Source organism: Agelaius tricolor, unplaced genomic scaffold, assembly GCF_023055355.1.
Source record: "Agelaius tricolor isolate 1412-34295 unplaced genomic scaffold, bAgeTri1.0.p SCAF_16, whole genome shotgun sequence".
Lineage (NCBI taxonomy): Eukaryota > Metazoa > Chordata > Aves > Passeriformes > Icteridae > Agelaius > Agelaius tricolor.
In genome coordinates this window covers 16,438,662-16,463,255 of record NW_027269276.1, presented here as the reverse complement: position 1 = coordinate 16,463,255, position 24,594 = coordinate 16,438,662, and the positions used below count along the sequence as shown (strand labels likewise).

Here is a 24,594-nt window from a genome sequence, read left to right as displayed (position 1 = left end):
ATGTCTGGTTATGTGAGAAAGGAATGTGTGTGTGTGCAGTGGTGAAATGTGTCAGCCCCTCTCCTTAGGGCAGCAGTTGTGAGGCTGAGGGAGCAGCACTGGCTGTGCCCCCCTGGGGGACAGAACCTCTGCTGAGTGACCCCAGAAGGGACCTCTGGGCTACCTCCCTGCAGTCCTTTGGGAAGAATCACTTTAGTGTGATTCCTCCATTTGACTGACACTTCCAGGAAAGAGTTCTCTGAAAAACATAGATGTGTTTATACATGTGTCTCTTTCTTTGCCTGTTTAGCTTTTTCCATTCTGTGCATTTTAGAGCTGCATGTTCAGGGAGATCAGGGCAGATTGCTGGCTGGCTCCACAGCCTGATGGGGCCCTGCTGTGGAAAGCCTGCATCCCCTGGATCCTTCTGAAATTGCACAGTGCTAAGTGATTTGTGATTCCAGGCTGAAAAGCCCTACTGCTACTTTAGACTTGTGGAAAGTGAGACAAATTCCTGTTTTTCTTATTGCTGCCATGTTGGAGAGCCAGTGTATGAGCTGTGCTGCAAATGCAGCTCGTGACATCAGAGCAGCAGCTCTGTAGCCTCAGTGTCCTTCAGACACAGGTAGCTGTGGCAGGGCTCAGGGCAGGAGCAGTGCTTCTGCTTCCTGAGATGGCACAGGAGACAAGAGGCACCAATGCCACAGCACAAGGTAATTAATTTGTCTTTAGATGTCCTTTATGCATAAATTGTCAGCATTAGCGTGGTGTCTGCACAAATACATCAACAGAATAATGCAGCTGTGCCTGTGAGGATCTGTGTTATCACACTGCAGTCTGGGCAGCTCTGGCATGCAGAGCCTTTCATGATGAGCTCCTCTTGATTTACTTGCTCTGAAGCAGCAAGTGGGAATATTTGTTTCAGACTTGGAGGTTTTTAAAACATGGGAGGTTTTTATTGAATGTATAGAAAGTTGCTCACTTTGTGAAAAGACTAATACCAAGTGTTCAAGAACTGAAAGCCTTCACTGAGTGAGGGAATTTAATAAAACTTGGAACTTGCTAGCAAAGGAAGGGATATCACCTCATACTGCACTGGTTTCCCAATCCTAAGGAAGTTGGGTGTGATGTAGCACCAGGTAAATGCAGACTGCAGCCCTTCAAATGCAGCCATAAGCTGGGCAGTCAGACTTCTACATTCTGACAGCTCTTCATCAAAGGTTTTACAGATCATTTGGCTTGTAAGAACACCTGATCAATCTCTCTTGAGGACAAAATAACTTGGATGTGTTGGGGAGAAAATAAGTTCTTCATAAAAATACTTTTCATAACCTTTTCCTAAATTAGGGAAAATAGAAGTATAGTTCTAAAGAGGTTTTGTTAATAGGAACTTTAAAAGGAATTTAAATTAAGAAAGGATATCACTGGTTGCATAAAAGTGTAATTAAACATTTATGATACTGCAAAATCATACTTTCCATGTGCCTCCATAAAACCAAGCATTCTTTTTGTGTTCCTCTTATTTCTGTTCTGAGATTTGGGGTCAGGGGTAAATGAATGACTCTCATGTGTGTCCAAGCTCTTAAGCTCTGCTCTACCCTCTTCCTGTTGTGCAATCTGTTTTCCCAGGAGTTGTCAGTCAGTGGAGTAAAGCATTTACTCCCTGAACCTGGGTTAGCCAGGACTCTCAGGGTATTTCATGCCTCCCTTCTGGAAGGTGCCTGTAGTGTGATCACATGCAGCCCATCAGTATTCCTTGCAATCTCTGATATCCAAGGTAAAAGGCAGTGCAAGACTCACTTTGAAGAACACATCATGAGGAAAAAAACTTATTTTTCTCTAGAAGGATTGTGTAGGCGTTTAATACCATCTCAGCTTGATGATGTTCATAGGGAAAAATGTTATAGCTGCATATCTGAAGGAATGGGATCTATACTTGGATTATTACACTAATGTTTGCCATTAGGCTGCCAGACTGGCTAAATGTAGCTCAGGAGCCAAGCCCTTCACCTTGGCCTGATTATCCCTCTGTGCTGGGTTTCACCTGGCAATGAAAGCCCTGCTGAAGTCCAACCAGCCTTTTTACCTGTGTCTAGAAGTAATAAATTATGTTAAGAGTTAGATTAAGAAGAGTTTCAGTGCGTTACAGTCTGAAGAATCCATAAAAGTCAATTTGCAAGATGGCAGTAAAACTTCCTTACTGCCTTCATGCTGAGCTCCTGCAAGCAGATGCAAAATCAAAGAGGGGGAGGATTGTGTTTATGGCATGTGACTGTTGCCATGAGATTCTTGGTTGCCATCAGAAAGGTAATTTTGCTAAATGGCTGTGATCAGCAACCAGTTGAGACATAGAAAAGTGCTGCATTAAAATAGCATTCCATCAGTTCCTGTGCACCTCTCTTCTATCTGTTCAGCTACCCAGAGCTCAGAAGCAAGAAAGCAGGGCCTTTCAAGGTTAGAGCTTGTCATGCTTGGGTAATGCAATTCAGAAGAGCCTAAACACAACAAATCAAAATCTGTGAAGTGATGCATGGCTTCATGCTGTTGTAATTTTGAAAAAGTATGTACAGATTTCCATTCTTCCAGTCCAAAGGGCCCCTGAAGTATGTCAAGTATTTATAGATTTGGATGTCTCACTTGTACATGGAGAGTTAATGACTCACACCTTTCCCAAACAATTGAAGTGCTTCCTGAGTAGCAGAGAAAACATTCCCTCCTCTGCTCCAGTACTGATTCACATTCTGATTCACATTTGTTTGTTGTGTGGCAAACACCATTTGGCATGTTTACTCCTAGGTCTTAATTAACCAGCAGCAGTACTTTGCTCTTTATAGGTCTTATTTCCTTTTCCTCTCCCAACTGCAGCATGAAACAGCACCTAAATTAATCCAAAAATAATGGCTTAGTTCTTCCTCCTATCTTTCCTCCTCTCCCCAGCTGCCTCTGCTTCTTCCCCTGCCACCAGCACCTGTGGGCCCTTCACTGAACTTGAGTCAACTTGTTAAAGCAGCAGGGAGTTACTGCAGTGGAGAAAAGAGAGTTTTAGCACTAGGTTTGCAATTCAGATTGGCTCAGTGATGAGGCTCACAAACATCAGGAGCAGCACACAGGAGGGAGCCACAATGGCACCAGGAACAGGGTAAGGGAGAGGGACCTGTGCAATTTAACACAATGAAATGAATGAAATTCTTCATTCTGCTTAACCATCACTTTTGTCAAAGATTTATGTTGCTTTTTGTCCCTGAAAGAGCTTATCCTGAGGCATGTGAGAAGGAAACAGAGCATGCTGTGGGGCCAGCAGAGAAGGGAATGGCTCTGGGATCCCTCCCCATGTAATCCCTGGTGGTTACCCAAGCCCTCAGAGCAGGGCAGTGTTTTGGCAGATGTCTGGCACAGGCCACTTTGAGGAGCTGCTTGCACCTCCTGTCCTGTCCCTGTGTCACATGTACCTGTGTCCAGAAATGGATCCCAGAAAAATGGGCATGAGTCAAGTGCTTGTTTGGCTGAGTTGCTGTTTACCCAGATGAGTTCAGCCTGTGGCCCTGCAGAAGGATGTCAGCATCACCAGGAATGAGTTATGGCAGACTTTTTTTTTTTTTTTTTTTTTTTAGAGCCCCTTGGCCATATTGCATTCCATCTGCTTATCACGGATCTGTTGCTCTCTCATTTGTGCAGAGAACAGGTTCATAGGGCTGTGCTGGAAAGCAGGCCATGGAAACCTTGTGGGCTCAGCACCTGGAGAGGGGAGGTGCCTGTGGAGCAGCAGATCTGCAGAACAGCAGCAGCAAGATTTGGGAGAGCTGGGTGGGGAGGTGACAACTTCCAGATTCGAGTTTGTCACAAAAAAAAAAAAAATATTCATTACCCATACTCTCACATTGTGTACATTTCTGATGCTTTTATTCAAAAAAGTTGGAGGTGTAGCCAGTAACTGGTTGTTGAAAAATGCAATGAAACGTTTGTGGGCTAAACATAGCCTATAGGATGAGATAAAAATAAATTTATTTGTAGGACTTGGGCTTTGTGACACAGCATGCTTTGAATTTGAGGTGCTGTGGACTGTTGTAAAGGCTGTCTGTGCTCTGCAGAGGAATCTGGAGCAGCTAGATCAGATCTCTCCAAGATGCTCCTCTTTGCATGGGTTGTTACTCAACCACCCTTCATTCTCTTCATTCCTCTGCCCTTTATGCTTCTGCCTGGTTTTCCTCCTCCCTCGTTCATGCTTGATGGCATTTCTGTTTCCCTCAGTGTATCTCTGCTATTTAAATGTACCAGTGGTACTTGTTGTTCTTCCACTCCCAAACAACACAGATTTGCTTTCCCTTTTGATAATTTTTGCTGTTGACCAATTACCTGGCTGTATGATTTCTGTTTCATTAATTGCACAAGTTAAGTATTTTAACAGGTAATCAGTACTACAGAGAGTTTAGCAAAGCAATTTAGCAAAAACACTGGTAGGAAACCAGCAATCATCCTCTGCCCAAATAAACTAATATATAAACCCAAAGTTTCCCCTCCACATCCCACACAAATGTCTATCTTCACACACAAATAAAAATATTTGGAATGTTACGAGATTCCTGTGGGTTCTTGAAATGAAATGACCTTCTCTTGCTATCCCAGGTTTTAAAAAAATAATCATTGGAAACCCAAAATGCTTTCCCTGAGCTATCTCTGAGTAGACCACACAGATTGCAGTTTGTGTGTCGTGAGGATAGGGTAGGGTTGTGCTGTGATGGAGTTTATTAGGGAAATCTGGAGCCAGGGCATCCATGGCCCAGACAGATTAGAGAATCACAACTGGAAGCTTTCTTTCTGTCATCCTTCTCTGCAGCATTTGAAAAAGAAATTGAGCTAATAGCCCTCATACCTCGAAGCTGTGCCTTCAGGGAGCCATTATGTTCACTCCTCTTTGCACAGAGGATAAATTTATTTTATAATCAAGTGTTGTTAATGCACAAAAGAACATCTGCTTTTTAATGCTGGAAAATGAGCAGAATTTGTCTTCTGAGTATATTGCAAGTGGTGCTGCAGTTCTGGAAAAATAATTTTTGTTCAGGTTTTGGGAGTTTAAAATAATTCAAAATTTTAGGAGCTTCATGGAATTAGGAATACAACAGAAAAGACTTGTTTATTTTTAGAAACTTAGAAAGCTGCTTCTTGGGGTACTTTTGACTTGTTCTCCTCTGCTGTCTACTAAAAACCAGTGAAATGTGGCAAGCTGCAATCCCTGTCTTGAAAACCACTCTTTGTCCCAGGCTGCATTGTCCATCAGATGATTCTGATTATCTTTGTAGGCTTGGTAATGGTCCATTGTAACAAGTGAGGCTGTAACTTGTTGCAGTATCTGGTTGGTCCTGTTGGGCTTGCATATTAATGAAAAGCAGAATAAAAAGGCTGTCTGCTTTTCCACCAGGTTCTCATAGAAAGAGTTTTGTTTCCAGAACATTTTGGCAGGATTATTTAGTGATTTCATTCTGATATGTCAAATACATTCACATATTAACAAATAAATCTGGCTAGGATTGCAAGTATTTGTTTATATAATGTATTGCAGCAGTTGTATTTTGGTAACTTGCTGTTTTTCTTCCCTTCCTTGGTTTTTAGACATAAATAGAAATGGGTTGTCTTTTATCCATATATTGAGAAATTCAGTTTGCACCTGCCTGCAGGTGCTAAATTGTCCTTTTCCAGCAAGCCCAGTTTAGCTAATCTGGGAGAGGGACTTAGTGAGTCCCACTTAGTGAGAGGGACTCTGATAACTCAGTCCAGCCTCAGAGCCACATAAAAAATGCCAGCCTGGAACCCTGAGTGTGGCAGTGACTGCATCCCTCTGCTGAGAGGCTCGGGGACAAGGGGACAAGATCTCTCCCCAAAAGAAGAAAGTTTCTTTAGGGACCAGCTGCTGATTTTTGGATTTTGTTCAGAGAACTAATCAAATTGAATCTTCAAAACTGAAAGCCAACCATTAATGTGGATCCAAGAGACAAGCTGTTGCCAATCTAAGAAAATTACTTCCATTTTTCTATTCAGGGTGGAAAAACAACCAAAACAAAGCTGAAGTGACCAGTTTAAAACATTTAAACTGTGAGCATTTAGTGTGAGCATTTTTCTCCTATGATTTTACTCTGTGTGGGTAGGAGGGAGGAATTAATGAGGTAATTCTGTCAGAATTTTTTGATTAGGTGATCTGCCAATTAACCAATTCTTTTTCTAGAGATTGATTATATTCTAAATAAGCTGTGGTGATTGAAAACATACCCCAACTTCTTGTGAAACCTTGGAATAATTCTTGCAAGAAATGTGTCCTTGCACCAAACTGCCTAATGAACTTGATGGTGTTTGATAGCCACATGCCCAATGTAGATAAATATTTTATAGTTATGGATCAGTTATCCAATCCATTTAGAGTAATGGATCTGGGCTCTGCTCAGCTGGAGCTTTTATGCTGCTGATTGCCCTTTTGGGACTTAGAAGAACCAAAAGCACTTGAGGTCAGTGGAAAATTTTCAGTGTCAGGGTGGAAAGATTAGATTTATGGTGGAAATACAAGTCTGTTCATGTTTGGAAAAGGTGGATAAACAGTTTTTAAGTGAGAAGTGTTATTTTTATGACCAAAACAATGCACAGAAGTGCATTAATTGTCCTGAGCTACTTACACTGTTTTTCCCTTTTTTCTCCAAAGGACTTGAAATACATTTTGTTGAACCTGTTAACGTTGGATTGTTTTGTGTGGTGATATCACTTTGTGTAAGCACAACACTAGAAAAAAAAAGCTGTGAAATATCTAATTTCCTTGAAAAAACATTTTTACTCCTCTCAGTTTGGGGCAGAAAACAAGTTCTTGGAAAACTGGGATTTATGGAGGTTTTTTAACCATCTCTAAGTCCAGGAGAGAGCTGAGGTTCCAATCCACTTTCCCTGTGGTTCCTCATTTTCCTGTCCTGGTTTGTTCCATCACCACCACCTCTTGTCACACCCAGTGCATCCCTCAGGCCTTTTTGTCAGCTCTGCCAAGGACAGAATTTCAACTGTCAAGCCTTCCTCAGCAGACTTGGTTTACTAGATGGTGCTTTTCCCCCCTGGATTTTGCAGATTTTAAGACACAGTAGTTCTAACACTCCTTTTATTTGCCTGGCAGTTGTTAAGGGAGGGCACCTAGCAATAAAACTTCATTTTCTTAGAATACCAATATGGACATGCAATTTATAGAAAATTAGTCCAGTGGAATAAGTGTTAGAGTTTGAGAATGTTATTATATCATGCCCAACTCAAGTTTTTACCTAGGAATTACCACAGTTCTGGAAGATCGTTTCTCTAAATGTGTTTTCCATGGAATAACTTAAAAAAAAATTGCAATGACATGGTAGGAAATCAGAGTTGCCTCTTGTAAATAATCTTGACCTGAAGTAATATGAAAAGCACGAAGCTGAAGTTTTCTGGTGTGTGGGATTAGTTTCCAGCCAGATTAGGGAGCACATCTATCAGGCTGATTACACAACCCTCGAGCACTTTCAGCAGCTCCAGCTGCCAGAGGAGTGCAGGGATAGTCCCTTCGACCAAAAGTGCAGATTTTTATCTTCTTACACAGATTGTAAATCCCTACCTTAAGAAATGGTTTGTTAACATGCAGATGGGCTCAGGATGGCTCAGCTGCTTCCTTGCACTTTAAAGAGAAAAACAAAGCTCCAGAAGCTTTGCTTTAAATGGAATTGTGTGGGGAGTAATCGATCATTTTGTGAGTAAACTTCTTACTGATTAAATTTGGATGTTTTGGAGCAGAATGCCCTGTAAACAGATCTTGTTCCTTACCAACGTAAAAGGGCTCTTCATGAAGTCTGCTGCACTGCTGTATTCCTACTGCATCAGTTTTGCCAGATTTTAGCTTCAGATTAAAAGTTCCAGACAAATGTCTAGACTTGTAAGATACTGGAATTAGAGGTGTCGGTGTCACACAGTGAGCTGAAATGTGCTGGATTCAATTGTGATTTTGTTTTCAAGATTCCTTTCTTTATTTTTAACCTAAAATAATTATACCTTAAGATCTAATCTGTCGTTCCAGATCCTTCACTTGCATTTCAGTTGATTTTTCAGGTTCATTTTGGAGGATGAATCTTCCAGGGCATGGGGAGGGAGGTGACAAGATGCTGTGATAGTGGCACCACTCCAAGAGCTGTGAGTCTCTTTCCTGGTTGTAAATGTTCAGGATCAGTTTTTAAAAAGTGCATTGGTTTCTGTTCCTCTTTCCTGAGGAAAGCACTGCTTAGGCTGGACTGGCACAGAGTTCTTTTGGCTCAGCTCTTTTCACTGCTTGGCATTTCATCGTGCCAAGGCATGCTCCAGGCTCAGCATTCGTTTGCTGCACTGAATAACTGAGCTGATAAAGGTACTGAGCACTTGCTCCATCAGGCAGGGGCAGGACTGTGTGCTGATTGCTGAGTGGCTGATAAAAAAATGTTTAAATTGAGAGATTATGTGCCTTTGTTTCTCAGTGCCTTCCTTCTTGTTCCCTGTGTAATGAACTTGTCTCATTTCCATGTGTGAAACGCTGTCTTGTCCTGTTGGATGTCAGTCTGTTTTTCACTCGGGATTACTGCAAAGTCATTTTTTTAATGTTTAGCTTACAACAGGTAATAGATCTTTCCTTAGTAATACTGTTTGTGTTCTCCAAGCCCCTTGAGAAAAGGTATCTCATGATTCTTGAGTGGATGATAAAGCAGTGATAATGAATAGTTTGCTTTTATGGACCTAATTGAGAAATAAATTTTGCTCTCTGACATCCAGTAGACTTTACCCTGTAGTAGCTGCACTTCAAGATGATTTATTTTTTCCTTGCTTGAGATAGACTTTTGGTGAAAAGTGTCCTGTGGACCATGTCCATGTACAATCTGCATTGCCATCAGCTGCCATCCTCCTCATGCAGCAAGTCACACTTGAGGGAGCTCATTTGAGATAATAACTAATGCAGAGTCTCCAGCCTGTGCTCAGCTTGGAGCTTGAACACAGTAATTACACACATTTTTAGCCTCTAGCGAGCATTTGCACTAGGAGAGGAACAGATCAGAACTGAGGGAGCAGGCAAATAGAAACTGAGCATCCTTCTTAGGTAAAGTACTTGTAAATTTTTCATGTTGCAGGAATGATCATTTAGGTGAATGTTTGAACACTTGGGAAAGGTGTGTGGCTCAGGGCTGTGCAGGAAGGTGGGGATGCCGTGTGCTTTTCCTTCCCCCAAAAATACCAGTCCAGAATTTCCCTGGGAGCCTGTGCAAATTACACATCCACAGAGAAATAAGTGACTGCTGTGTGGAGGGATGGGGATTTCAACAAAGCATTAGTAGCTTATTAAAAATCTCCTCTGCAGAGGGTAGAAATGTTATGTTTCAGTAAGGTTTTTAGGTTGGTGGCTGCTGCAGTACTTCTTGTTCTTACCCTGAAAGTCCAAAGAAAATGATGCTGAGTTGTGACAGTGTAGCCCAGTTTTTTAAGGATGCCCTGCTTAAGGGAATATTCATAGGGCTTAATAATGTATTATTCAGCTTTAAGGTTTATTTGTGGAGATTTGAATTCAGGAAATGGCATTGTTATGCAAGAACTGGAGCAGCTAAAAGGAAAGGAGATTAATATGCTCAGATTTGGAAGGGGAAGCTGGGGTTGGAGGATTATGTTAGCTCAGGCACTGATTTTCATATTTAACTATGAAACTTTCTCCTAAACTTATTTTTCTTCAGAGCTGAATTGGGATTCAGGATCAAAAATATGTTACTGATGCATAGAAGCTGAAGATATTTCTAATCTTTGTGCAGAACTTTTCCCACTGATTCAGGAGATCTGGGCATGCTTCACTGTAGGCATTTCTTTCCAGGGACTCATTAAAATGAATGCACAAGTAGCATCAGATCATTTTTATTCAACTATGTTATTAACAAAATGGCAAGTTGAAGTGATTAAGGCATGAAACTGTAACTATCCCTTGGGAACAGCTCAACAATTGTGCTTCAGAATGTTTCCTATTTGAATTCACTGCTTACTTCAACAGAGGAGAGAGGCAGCAGTAGAGAGATGAGCTTGTGTGTCTACAGATCGACAGACTGGCATTTGCAGAGGAGTTTACATTGTGTTATGTTGAAAATGGAGAATTTAACATTGGATTTTTTTATCAAGTTGGTGTATATTTTATATATTTCATTTTGTTGCTGTGTACATTAACTGCAAGTCATAAAAAATAGAAAATTTCAAAGTTCTGTAAGGTTTCATGTCATAAAATCTGTCACAAGATACCGTTCAAAATTCCAGGATAAAAAATTTGGTATCTCACATATCGCTTTCTCTTACTACTGAGAAAAGCACAGCATTGCAGCTTTGATGTTATGTTAGTTTTTTCATGGGGAGAGAAAATCTCTTTGAACAGAGGAATGAGTTATAAAGGAGTAAGATTAGAGAAAATTAATCTATAGCAATGAAGTAACTTAAGATCCTCAGGGAATGCATACCTTGTACTGTTAAGGAAAAATAAATTAAATCTCTGCAGTTTCAGAAAGGAAAATAAAGATTGTCAATAACTTAATGAAGTATCTAATAAAAAGTTAGCATTGAAAGCTACTGACCTGAAGGGCAGCTGAAAGAGTAATTTGTCCATGTAATCTTTCTCCCCTGTCTATAGGAAGACCTGGGGCTCTTCAGGCATAACTTATGTCCTGTATTCTGTGTGCACCTTGTAATGGGCTGTAACTTTCAGGACAATAAATGTGCATTGGGAACCTTATTTCCCACTGCAGCTGGACTGAGAGAGGGGATTCTGGGCAGGTCCTGGGGGGGCTGGAAGTCCCATGGCCTTTGTAATTTATCCAGCAGCATCTCAGCAGCCTCCAAACACCCAAGCTGTCAAGCTGAGCATTTGTGTGTGGTCTGCAGGCAAAATGTTCTGATCTGTTATGAATGAGAAAGTTCTTCCAAAACTTTTAGTGCCTGAGGAGAGGAGTGTGTGTGAAAAATGAGGTTCCCAAGTGCAGAAATCCCTGCTGAGCAGTGCAGGCTGGGCAGGGGCAAGGTGAGATGCTCTGGTGCATAATTACACCCGTTCTCAAGAAGTGTACGTGGTGTGTGCATTTCTTCACTGCTTACACCACAAAGTACCTGGTGTTTATGGCCCACCACTGTGTTAGGAAATGCCTCACATGACTGTGTTGCCCTACAATTTTAAATTAAAAACTTTGTAATGGGATGTGGAAATAAAATTTACTGAGGACTGAGACTTTGAGGCAGAAACCTCAAAACTTTGGGAGATACTGATGTAGAAAATTGTAGATAACATTTGCCTGTACAAATATGAATATTTAAAGTGTTAACATAGATAATCTCTCACTTGCAGGTAGGAAATCCTTTAAGATCTGTGGCAAAAAACAAATGGAGAAAAGCAGCAAATCTTAGTAGCCTAATTTTTTTTTTTAAAGGCATTTCTGGACTAAATCTTTGGTAATTGTCATTCCAGGGAAAGCAACAATAATTTTCACTTGGTTCAAACTTCACTGCCATTAAAGAATAGTTCTTGGTTTTCTGCTGTTTCTCCTTTAGAAGTGTTTGTTGCTTTTGGCAGGTGAGGACACGAGAAAGCTCAGGATGGTTTGGTTATTTTGGAGGAGCTGGAGCTGTTTGAGAAGATAGGAATTTCTGTTTAGAATGGAAAACTGACCCTAATGGTCTCTTTGGAGACAGAATGGTCTTTCAAAAATTCTTTTACTTCTGGCTATTAGAAAAGCATTTTTCTGTGGAAGAAAGGTATGTTGGGACTGCAATATGGCACCACTGAACATGTGTCCAGATAAATTACACCAGTTACTGGTTTTAATTTTGATTAAAAGTAACCTTAGAGATGTCTTCCTGTTCACAACAGCAGTGTTATTCTGGCAGTACCTCCTTTTCTTGCAGTATTTATTCTTCATCCTCTGTTCACCCTCGCTCTGTGCTCATCTCATGGGGTGTGGCAGGGTGAGTGCTGCCAGTGAGCAGCCAGGAATTCTGTCAGGAGACTGGCCCCAGTCACCCTGCAGATCACCCAGAGCTGGAGCTTTCCCTTGGAAAACAGGGATAACGTTTATTTAGCCACAACTGTGTGAGGTCAGGGAGTGCTATTTATAGGCTGAGATATTGTTGTGTTGGTCTGACAAGTTGATACATACAAATTTTTATTTTGAAGTATTTAAGTTTTTATATATAATGAACTTGATGTAACCTCATGAAAGCCAGAAGGAAAAACTGTATTTGTCAACATGCCATCTTTTTATTTTCCTTCCATGAACATATGCTGCTAATATTTCATCTTCAGCATGTCCCAGGCCATGCACTGAAATAATAATTTTGCCCTATCAGATCATCTTCTGTCTAAGATGGGGTTTTTTACTAACCTGGAATTAGTTGTTCTGAGTTTAATTAGGTTTAAGGATTAAGGATACACTCTAATTGTGAAAGAAAGTTTGAAAAGATACCACCTTTTCCTTCATCTTTGTGTCCTGTTTCAAAAGAATATGCAATATGAAACCTCAGTAAAAACTCTTTACAGGAAGCTAACCATTATTCTTTTGATAATTTCTATCAGCACTCTTTATGGAATATCTGGTTACCTTGTTATTCCTTGTTTCTATTAATTCACGGTGCTTCTGCTCTAATTTAAGTGCTGTTTTTTCTCCTTGTAGTCCCAAAATGCCATCAAGCAGTTGAGCAGTCCCCGTGCCATGGCCCACCTTGGAAAAGCCTTCAGGGGTGGCTGTTGGGGAGGAAAGGCAGAGCTTTAGGAGAGAACAAGTGTCACACACACTTGGCTTTGGCAAGGCAGCACAGGGCTGTGCTTCACTGCCTGCCATAGAAGCTGCTGTGAGTAAAGGGGCTTTGGTGAAAGGGAAATTGTAATTAGGGAAATAGCATGTTCCTTAATTGCTGCCATTTCAGAATGATCGACAGTAAAATGGGGCTTTGTGTCCTGGCTTTGGAAGGAATGGGATAGGATGGGCTCTAAGAAGCACATCTGGGGTTTAAGTGCTTTTAGCCTGTATCATGTAGCAGTTCTGCATGTTGATTTTGTAGCTGGAAGGGAGAGTTTACTGGGCATGTGGGGAGGGAAGGGAAGGTACAGCAGCTCATACACAATGTCTGGAAAAGAATCCCTGGAAAAAACCCACATGATCCCTGTAAGTGGAGTGAGAAACAAGGTGGAGCACCTAAAGCTTCCCAGCTCCTGTTCCTACACCTGCTTAGCAGAGCCAGGGAAGAACACAGGGCCTCCTCCTTTCCCACAGAGCATGACTGGGTGTTCCAGCCAGCTCCTCCAGCATTTAGATTATCTCCTTTAGGAAGACTTCAAAGCAGGCACAGGAATATGATAACTGAGTGTGGGATCTGATAGAAGAGGAGATGTAAGTGGAGAGCTTCCCTCTGGAGGCAAACCCTCGTGGCTGCTGGATGTTTGTGCAGAGAGAAAAGCAGTTTTATAGCACTAAGGTGTGTGTTTGTAGCAGGAGACACCACAAAAACCAAGCAATTTGTGTTAGGGTTGTTTTTGTTGGTTTTCATAAGCTGCAGACCAAACTGCATCATCATAATTCCTTCCCAGATACTCGTACCAACCCCTGTGTAAGGAATGTCCATGGGAATAGGGATGCCCTGCTTGGCCAGGTACAGAACTGAGTGTTTAGTCCCAGGACAAGACCCTGGGCTGTCTTTTCCCCCACTCCTGGTTCTGTGTTGTGCTGCCAAAGGGACTATTTGATGTTGCATGTGAGTTCTGTCCCTGGGCTCACCTGACATTTGTAGAGGGCTGGTATTTATTCTATGCAGAACCAGACTAGACTGGTTTTGTCTACTTAAAATAGCAAATTCAAAAGATTTTTTAGCATTTGCAATACTGAATAATTTTCAAACCTTTTCAATCTCATTTTCAGCAATGCAAGTTTCTTAAGGTTCCTGATGTTGTGTCTCTAATAATACAGGCTTTAAGAGATGGATGGTTCTTTGGCTGCCAGGGTATTCCACAGAAGAACATGTGCAGAGTATTTATTGACTGATACATCCTAATGGCCTCTGAAACACTGTATCTTGGTTTGGCCTGGAAATCTGAGTAGATGCCACATTCTTTTTGTTTGTCTTATGGGATAAGGTTAATGAGTCTTGTAAATTATTAAGGGCTATGCTCTCATCTTCCAGGCCTGATTTCTCTGGATAGGTGCTGTGTGCTAGAACTGCTCATTAGCAGGTGGACTGATGGCTGCCTGGATGTATTATTGATGATTTAGTGGGAATTTCCCTGTCTGGAAGAGGGTGGTAGGCCAATAGAAATGCTTTGCATAGAAAGGTGATATTAAAATATCTGAGACTTAGTGCATTTGTTTCTGAAGGTGTGTTTGGCCTCATGCCATGGGTACCCAGCATGAGAAGTTGTCCTGGGAGGCAGATGGAATCCTGTTTTGCAGTTCTCTCTCTGTTCTTACAGACACACAGGGTTTTTGTTATAACTTTGGTATAATCTATTGCTTTTCCTTGTAAAAGCAATACGATTTTATTTAGCGTGTCTTCATAAATATATTGCTATTTCTACTACTGTTTTACCACTCAAAAATGGGCTGTTAAACAAAGTTAAAGCAATGAAGCAGAAAAGATTCCTAGAGTTGAGTGTGGCTACTGTGGTATCCTACCTATTATCAAAAGCAGCTTCCAAGTGTTCCTGGCAGCCATCAGGGCATTATCCTGCCTGAACTCATAATCCTTGAAGTTTGAATCTGCTCTTAAAGATCTGGTGAGACAAAATTTCATTGCTATGTATCCCATTAAGAGAATATATTACCAGTATATGTAGGATAACTTTTCTACTAATGTACAGGTTTAAAATGTTTTAGGGGCATAAATCAATACCTTAAAATGAAACCCAAAGCTCAGGATGCCCATTTCCTTTAAGACATGGCTCATTCAGGATGATTAATAACTCTTAGTGGTAGACCTCCACTTAGATTTGTCTAGATCTGTGTTGCCACAACTTTATCCTGTGACATGTCCTCCATCACTCCCACTCCCTGTGGCTCCTCGTGGTGGCACTGCCCTGGTTTCCAGCTGAGTCACATCTGGATCTGCTCTCTGTGGGGTCATGCAAGCATGGGAAGGAGCAGAGGCCAGTGACAAGGGCAGGGCAGTGCCAGCCCAGATTTAGATAGATTTCAAGGGTTGTAGATCCACACCCTTCTGAAGCATCGCTTCTTTGGAATATATTATCTTCAAGTTTCCACCGAGCCTGGAAGTTTCTAGTTGAAATAGATTTTAGATTAAGCATAGAATTTGCAAAACAATAGGAGAGAGAAAAATGGTAGGATGAGTCATGAGCATGGGACCTTCCCCCACTGTCTGCTTAGGGCTGCTGAGATCCCGAGGATTAGCTCACACAAGAGCTGTAGTTTCCAGCATCCAATCAGCCACTATGGCCATTGTACTTTCAGTTTGCTGGAATGAAAGAACCAGATTAGTCATCAGAACTTAGGGTTAGCATAAAACTCAGTAGTTTATGGCCACTTTTTTGGACAACACAGCTTAGATGGTGTGCTAAATGGTGATATTTATTCAATGTTTATTGGTTTGATGTGTTGGCAAAGTGGCTGAAAGTGCCTAATGGATGTGGGGCATTGGGGTTGGTCTGTCTCTGTATTTATCATTGCACAGCTCAGCAGTCAAATGTGTTCTGCAAAGCTGCCAGATTGCCATCATGTCCAAATGTCTCATTGGAGTCCCTTTAATGCTGAACTTTAGATGAGTCCATGAAGGATTTCTGCCTAGATTTATTGCTAGATCATTTCCTAAGCCTAAGTAACTCCTACCTGTGGGCTGTGGGCCACAGCCTTTTTGAGAAGCAGGGAATTATGGAAATGTTTGGCTGCTGAGCTAATGGGCATTTGAGGACTCAGAAGGGCTTCCAGGCAGCTGGCTGTCCCCATCCCCTTCCTGGGGGACTGCAGCAGTCCCTGGAAATTGGGAAACCCTTCCCTTTGCAGGCTGCTGGTGTGTAACAGCCTCGATGGGCATTCCCTGCTCCTGGAGCAACTGCCAGGATGGTGCTCAGCTCTGCACTTTGGCATCTCTCAGAACCTTCTTGCAAATACCAAAGCGTGTTGTCTCCAAAAATACAAAATATTCAATTCCACACCCATCCCTGTCTTCTTCTGAAGCCACTTTTTATTGTAAATTAAGGCATTTTCTTGAACTCTGGTGTTTAACCAAGTTGGTATTTCTTTGCATGGATTTCTGGAATGATACTGTTCAGTGATGGCATTATTGACAAAAGAGATATTTCTTTCTGTAGGTTTGGGAGGATAATGTGGCCAAACTTGGAATTTCAAAGCCTAGAAATGTTTTTGGGCATTGAGTAGTAAATCATTTGTTTGGGCAACTTTGTATGGCCCTGTTCTGAAGACTGATATCAAATAGTATATTTGCACTGACAAAGTGAAGTGTGTTTAAATTTTCTATGGAACTTAGAATTTATGTGACTTGTGGGATGATTAAAAGATGTCCTCTCATGATTTAACCATTTCAGTGCTGCTACTCTGAATCTGTTCCCTACTCGTCACTGCCAAATCCCTCCCTCATCTTTAGTTTAACATCACTCTTCCCCTCTCTTAATGTTTCTGTAGCTCATCTCAGGTGTAGAACAGGAAGCCAATTAAAGCTGGGATTGTGTCTGTGGTGGCCCTGCAGCCCAGTAAAGCTTGATTTCTGTTTTTTCCTGGCCATTCCTTTCCTCTCTGCGCTGTCTCCTGTGCTGTGCCAGCACATGTTGGTGAACCCAGCCAGGGAAGTGATTCAGCTGGGGAAGGAGAATCCTGCCAAAAAGACCAACTGCCAGCATAAACCCATGTGGTCCTGGGTGGTTGGGCTGGCATGGGAACAAACAGCTGGGGGAGAAAAGGTAGGAGTTGTGTTTGTTCTCCTGCTGATAAAGTCATAATGGAGCCACAGCCTAAAAATGAAGGGTTTGCCTAAAAATAAGTGATATGTAAATGGGACACACACTACAAAAGAGACAACAACCACCATCAGGATCCCTTTTTTCAGATCTCTGTGCTGATTTAGCCCAGGTCAGGTCCTTACTAAGATAAATTAAATCAAAGCATACTCATATGAGTGATGCTGACGAGGCTCAGGCACAGTATTTGATTGCTGGAGTTCCATGCTATGAGGTTTGTCTGGTGCAGCTTTTGTGGGCCAGGTTTGCAGGTTGCAGCCTCTTTGAGGAGCACTGCAGAAGGTGGTGTTGGTCACTGGTGCCCTTTGTGCAGCCCCTGTGCACCAGGACCCTGACCCACACCAGCAGCTTCTGTGTCCTTGTGCACATTGCTCCACTGACTCAGCTTTGGGTCTGTCAGGGCAAATGAGGAAGACAAGGATTCCTCATGGATCAGGCATTCCACCTGGTTTTCCCTTTGTTTTCCTCTAGGCTAGAGCCAAGCTGGCAGCTCTGCAGTTGTTGGTGTGTGTGTAGCACTGTGTGCCTTGTACAGTGATCAGGCAGAGCAGAGCAGTGGGGACAGCACCCTCAGAGTCCCTGCAGGGACACGATCCAGTGCAGCCCCTGCTGCCCCTGGGGCACTTCCTGAGCACTCTGCCCTTGCCCTTCCTCCCCAGCCGTGGTGGTGCTGCCGCCTCCCCTCTCTGCAGGAGCTCAGGACAGAGCCTGGCAAGGGCACAGAGCTCCCTGCTGTGTCAGGAGTGGGTGGGCACAGAAGAGGAAGCAGAGTGGCTTGGCTGGCAGCAGAGGCAGGGAAAGGGCTGAATCCTGTCTTTCATCTGTCAGGACAGCCTGTGTGACTCCACTCAGTGCCACAGGTGGTGCAGATAAGGAGCAGTGCCCGTGGCACCAGCGCTGTGTGTCACACCCTCACCGTGTGTGTGTGCCAGCTCTCAGCTCAGTGAAAGCCAAGCTGCAGCACTGCCACGAGCTTGTGCATAGCTCAGAATCCAAAAAGAAAAAAAAACTTTCCCTTTAGCTTGCAAACTCACAGCTAAGGGCATTTTGCTAAAAGGAGGAGAACCCTGATGCATGTACTGGGTGGTTTTGGTGATTGGTTTTTGTGGTGGATTGTGAACCTGTAGTTCAGGGGTAACTTCTGAAACTCACAAATAAGCATTTGCAATGAGCACTGAAGTACAGACACCTGATGCTTTGGTTAGGTGGCCTTGTCCCAGTGCTCCAAAGGTGGTTTTTAGGGAAACATGTGATAGCATTGCCCATCGTGCTGCTCTCACCTGCCTCTCTTCCATCACACATACAAGAAAAAATAAGCTATGTTAAACTTCATTATTTTCAAGCCCCATCACAGCCAACGGTTTTCCATTGTCTTCTATTCTGTTGGCTTCCTACAAGAGGTTCTCAAGCAGCAATCTGCAAAAATCCATTTCTCTACAGCTTCTTACTGAACAGCTGCTTTTTGGCTGCAGAGTTTGAGTGTTTGTGGCAGCCTGTGAGAAGCAGCCAGTCTGCTCAGGACCCTGTTAGATCACTTCAAACAGAGGCTTTAGGAAGCACTCCCATCCAGGTCATGCTCCCTCTCAGCCCTCTGGCATGGAGGTAAGTGCTGGCAAGTGTGAAGCTTTCATTCACAGTGGTATCTGGTAGAGGAAAAAGCTTCAGTTCAAAATGCATATGCAGAATTTTAACTCTTAAGTATCTCCTTCCTTGAAGATCAGGGAATAATCAGTTTGCTTCCCTTATATAAGGAAAATCACCTCAAAATTTCTTAAATTATAAAGGGAAAGAGGATTTACCTTAGTATACATTTCTAAATATTTTTACTTGTTATATAGCTATTTTCACACTTGTACATGCTTTTCTCTCCATAGAAAATTTGTGTAATGCTCCAAATTCTGTGTGGAAAGAGGTCTGAGCCTAAAAAGGAATAAAGGCAATGACTCTCTGAGCCATACTTGGGCTCCCAGGATGCTAATGCCTGTGTCAGAGGAGATAAAGTGAAGGGAGACTGCATGAAACCCATCAGAGCTGTTAAACTGTAGCAGTGCAAAGCTGTTGGTGTTTTAAATAATGGTTAAAATAAATTCCTGTCGGTTAGTGCTGGACTATTTGAAATTCCCCTAGGTTTAAATAAAAAGGGAGAAGGAATTTTAACCAGCTCATTTGATAGAAAAATGACCTGCAGATGGGGTTTGAGAGAATAATAGGCAGCAGATTACAGTGGGGAAATCATGGCAGAGCATCAGACTTTGATGGGTTTATGCAGAGTGGGCAGTGGGGAGCTGGGAAGAATTCCCACTGCAAACCAGCACAGCACTCATTTTATTTCCATTGCCTGTAGCTCTTCATAGCACCATCAAGTTTATGAAGTCATATATGCTGAAAAGTTTTAAAATATCAGAAGTGTTACGTGATATGCAGATATCAGTGGGTTTTCTCCTGTTTCTACGCCTATTTTCAAGAACAGTCATATGTGGAAAACCTTGTGTTTCTTCCAATCTTGACCTGCTATGATCAAGGGCAAATACCCCTTCCCTAGTTCCCAATGTCCTGAAATGTGTTTAGTAAATACTGAATTATATCAACATTTAAGATTATGTGCAGAAAATATAAACCTAGTTGGTTTTTTTTCTTCAAACCATCATAACTCTGCCAAATTAGAAGGATTTTACAAAGAAGGCAAAAATCTTACACCTGCCAAAATTCAGTTCTAAAGTGAATCTCTAAGTGGGAAAGCTCTCAAGTACATACACAGAGTAGTACTTGAATATCTTTTTTTCCTTTCCTCTGTCTTACTCTTGGGAAAATCTAAAATATACTGGAAGTAACTTAACAACATAAAAATTGAGATTGCTCTCAATTTTTTTTTTTTTTGTAGTGGTAGACTACAAAAATTTAAATATTCTCATGAATGACACCTGCTGGGATTTTTTGTTAAATAATGGAAGCCAACATTTTTAAGGCAATTCACAGCATTTACAAGAACATTTGTGATCTGAAAAAATATACTGTAAAATTCCTGTGTGGGCTTCTGCAGCCCAGGGATGCAATAGCATGGAATGTTTTGTGTGTGCCTCCTGTGGGATTTTCCCTTTTGCTTTTTTTGGGGTTTTTTGTTTTAATAATATAGTTTGGGGCATTTGAGATGCTTACCAGAGATGAGAAGTGGGATGTTCCTCAAAAATGTTAATAGGACACTTTTTGTGGCAACAAATAAACAATGTCCATGTCTGGGCTGACCAAAGCTTCGGAGCAGGTCCAGAGAGGAGCAGGGCCTGCCATGGGTGTGGTTTGCAGCAGTTTTTAATCCAAGATGTTTTCCCCAAGGGGGACTCGACTTGCAGTGACCTTCCCTGCCCTCAGCTGGGCTTCCCTGAGGGCTCCTTTAGTAAAGAAACACTGCCAGGAGCTGTGTCCTGCTGTGCCCCCTGTGCCCACCTACAGCCAGGTAGTGGGGATAAGGTGAGAAAAGCGACTTTACCTGGAACAGCAGCTCCAAAGTGCTTCAGTGGGACCTGAGGGGAGCCTGGCCTGGGTGCTAGATCACAGTGCTGCTCCAGAGTTTCAGTATTTTGTACTTTTGGAAGTGAGTGATAAAGATCCCAGTTGGCTTTTAATGCTGGAAAAGTTGAGTTCCGGGTATTACTCCAACAACATTAAAAGTGTACAATGACCAGTAATTCTTCTTCAGCCTCCTTTACCAGCACCCATTGTCCAGTTCTTTGCAATCTGTTTCACTGCCTTTATTTCCATTCTTTCAGTATATTCATGCAATTGGAATACAGAGGCTCATTAGTGTCAGCCTCTAGCACTGGTGCCCCTTTTGAGATGAGCTGGGAAGTTACAAACTGTGGTGAAATGCTCATTTGAAGGGGAAACAAAGCACACTGAAATTATTTCAGCTCTGTAAAGCATGAAGGCACAGAAAAATAAGCTGATTTCTTCTACAAATCTTACAGTTTGTTCCCTATTTCATATCTTTTAATAATGCTTGAATGGTTCTGCTTGCAAACACGTAGAATCACAGTGAAACTTCTATTTCCTGTGTTTTTTCCCTAAATAAGTTTTCTCTCCCTTCAAACACGCCTCTTTGTTCTCACTGCTCTAGAATTCTTTCATCCTCTTCTCAAAAGCTTCTGAATATGACACACAGCCTCACTTGAAAAGAATGCAGAAGAGGAATGCAGGGTGGGGAGCTGGAGGTATGGAGCAGCATCCACTCAGCACAAAAACACACAACAGGACATTTCCATTGCAAGGCAGGCTGAGGGGGCCTGTAAAAGAAATCACAAATCATTATGGCATGGCAAAAATAAATAGAGGTAATAAAGGAACCAAGTTTCTTATCTGTTTTCTTTTTTGTTTTCTGACAAGAACCTGGCAGCTCAAAACAAACGCACAAAACCGAGAAGCTGTGGAATGTCCTTCCACAGGATGTTGTGGATAGGGGACTGTAAATGGGTTCAAAAGGTAATTGGCTGAATTTCTGAAGGAAAATTCCATGCAGGAATATGAAGTACAGAGACCCCAGTTGTGTCACAGTAGTCTCTAAGCTGCTCATGGGGGTGGCAGTGACTTTGGGGAAGGTGGTGCTGTTGGTGCCTCGGGACACGCTGGATTCGGCTGCTGGCATCCTGTAACCACTTTTGTCCTCTCTGGGGCTCTCCTTGAGGTATTTGTGATCTTTCTGATCTTCTTCTCAACATCTTTGATATTTGGCAGCTTGGCTAAATCTGCAGTTTGTTACCTCTGTTGTTTCAAATGTCAGCAGCTGAATTGTGTCTTCCCTTCTAGTCCATAATTTATCCTGCACAGATGGAGCATTCCTGCTTTTCCATGGCAGTCGATTCCTCTGTCCTTAAATTTGTGTTTAGGAGTAAAATGCTTGAAAAAGTAACTTGCTGCTTCAACCTTTCCAATTTGGAATTTTATTCTGAGCTAACATGTAAAATCATTTTCTAGAGGAGCATTTAAAAGACTCCTCTGTAGCTTTGGTAACTCTTCTAGTGAAGTATAACACTCACTGAGGTCACCTCACCCTGGGCAGTTGCTTTAGCACACTGAACCATGTTCCTTTGGCCCTGTGGTCTGCACCAACCTGGCAAATGGCTCCTGTTCACCAGCAGTTGTTCTTGTGATCCAGGATCCCCCCTTACTGCTGATACCTGTTTCTCCTTTCTGTGTATTCCCAGTGAACTGTTGCTCAGCTGTGGATGTTCTCAAGTGTCACCATTTGCATTACTCTTCTGATAGTCCTTTATTACCTTCTTTTGATTTTTGCCTCATTTTTCTTTAACTGCAGGATTCAAACAACCACTTTTCTGTGGCAAGTGAGTTTAGAATTAAAGCTTCTCAGTGTCTCCCTTTCCATAACAATACTTATCAATGCAAGTGCATAACTCTTCTATTGATCTTGATACTAAATTTCAGTATCTTTTTTATTCTTTTTTAAGCAAGTGCTGTTGGAGAAGTGAGGCTGCAGCAAGCTCTCCTGTGTCTAATGACAAGCCAGAACGGGAGCAATACTTGCAGTGTATTGTCCTCTGTCCTTGCCTGTTTCCGATTGCTCAGCACCAATTGTTTCCAGCTGCAGCTGTTTTATACAGCTGCCAAAACCACTAATGCCCAACCTGTCTCTAGCAAGAGAGAGCTTAAAGAAATAATCTTGCTTTTCTTCAGTGTTTGAAAGATGGCAGTGCTTTGGGTGATGATGTGGTTTGCCTGGTGCATTCACTCTTAAGCCGTGGTGCAGTGGGTGAGTGGTTGGTGGTGAGCAGGGCAGTGTGGGTGCAGCTCTGTATGCAGCTCAGGCAAGAGCATTTCACAGAACTGGGGAAAAAAATCTGCTGCCACTGAACACTTGCTGCATTTTGTGCTATTTAAATGCATACTCTGTATCTTAATACTTCAGAAATATTAAGTGCTACTTGACGTTCCCTATTACAACTGTAGTTGTTTTCCATCAGTATTTTTAAACTACAGTCAGAACAAGGGAAAATGCCTTAAGTACTTGAGGGAGAGAAATAGCCCAGGAAGGACTCACAGAGGCTCTTTCCCATGCCCTCAGGCCTTTGCAGGGAGCACTGCTGTCACCCCAGTGCTGTTTGCCTTCAGGAGGCTTTGCAGCAAGTGGAGCTGGTTCTGTTCAATTTGTCAGTGTTCACTCAGGTTTTATATTCAGTGCACTGTGCCTTCTGACCTGTCTTCAAACTCTGCTTATTCTGCTGACTGACCCTACGGTTCTGGCCCTTTCCCTGAGCTGCTGTTCGATTTCTGATGTTCTCTCTCACCCTCACCACTTGTTGCCTTTTCTGCCTTCTGGCTCTTTCAACCAATTGAGTTCACTTTTTGATGTATTTTCTTCCTTTAGATTTACATAGTATATGAGTGCCTTTCTCATTGCAAGGTCGAATGGTACTTGACTGAGAAGTCAAAATATGTGGATTGGCTCTTGTCACAAGCTTAATTTAACCATCATTTATGTTCCTGGAAGTATTCCATTTTTGATCCATTTCATTTATCTTAATACCTGCTTTTAAGCAAAACTTTGACAAATGATAGCAATATGGGGAAGATATTTTAGCATAGTCTTTTGAAAATCATTTTCCTAATATTTGAATTCTAGTCCAGACCAGATTAAAATAATAGCATTACAAAATGTCAAACCTGGTAAAGCTATTAAAAAAAAAGAACAGGAACTTTGACTAATGGCCCATGTATATGGCTTAACATTTAAGTAAAGATTGCATTTCTGACTTGAGCGATGAGAAGAATTCAGCTAAAGCATTTCTCTCCAGCTTCCTGCTGCAGTGAGTGTTCTTAGTCTGGCTCTAGCTGTGGGAAGAGCTGAGTGCCACACATCTCTGGAATGTTCCTGCTCTGTGGGAGCTGCTGTTCCCTCTCTGCCTGGGGCCACAAGCCCTCTGTGCTGGGCACGCTGGCTCTGGGCTCCAGAGGGGGTTTGTGCTCAAGCTGAGCTGCCTCCCTGGCCTGAACACCTGTGTGGGACAGGGCAGGGACAGGGCAGGATTGTTCTGACAGAGCCATGGAGGGCAGGGCTCCTAGCTGAGAGTACAGAACTGGGCATCAAGAGATGGATCCTCTGCTTTAGCCCAGGAAAGGAGGAGCTGTGGCTGCATTCCCAGGACAGAGGTGCAGCCCATGGCACTGGGTCCCCCCAAGTTCCAGGGGCTGCAGAGGCTGCACTAACCAACCCCCTGCCCTTTGGCAGCTGCTGGGCCAGGAAGGGGCTGCCATTTGTGTTGAGTTGGTCCTGGGGCTCCTGTGGCAGCTGTGCAGAGTTCTGCAGTCCCTCTGATGCTGGGCACTCTGGATTTGCCCTTGTCCATGGCATGAAGCTTTCAGCAGGATTTGCCCTTGTCCGTGGCATGAGGCTGTTCAGCAGGATTTGCCCTTGTCCATGGCATGAAGCTTTCAGCAGGATTTGCCCTTGTCCATGGCATGAGGCTGTTCAGCAGGATTTGCCCTTGTCCATGGCATGAGGCTGTTCAGCAGGATTTGCCCTTGTCCATGGCATGAAGCTTTCAGCAGGATTTGCCCTTGTCCATGGCATGATGCTTTCAGCAGGATTTGCCCAGATTTGCCCTTGTCCATGG

General features: G+C 42.6%; 1 protein-coding gene across 6 annotated transcripts in view; it reads left to right on the top strand.

The window, feature by feature from the left end:
• PEAK1 (pseudopodium enriched atypical kinase 1) overlaps positions 1 to 24,594 on the top strand; it is a 111,697-nt gene that overhangs the window by 16,552 nt on the left and 70,551 nt on the right. The window contains exon 1 of one of the 6 annotated variants that reach the window (XM_071441790.1): positions 9,071 to 9,085. The exons of the other annotated variants lie outside the window; for them this stretch is intronic. The gene's annotated coding sequence lies outside the window, so the exon portion shown is untranslated. Of the gene's footprint in view, positions 1 to 9,070; positions 9,086 to 24,594 lie in introns of those variants that run through there. 6 annotated transcript variants of the gene reach the window in all.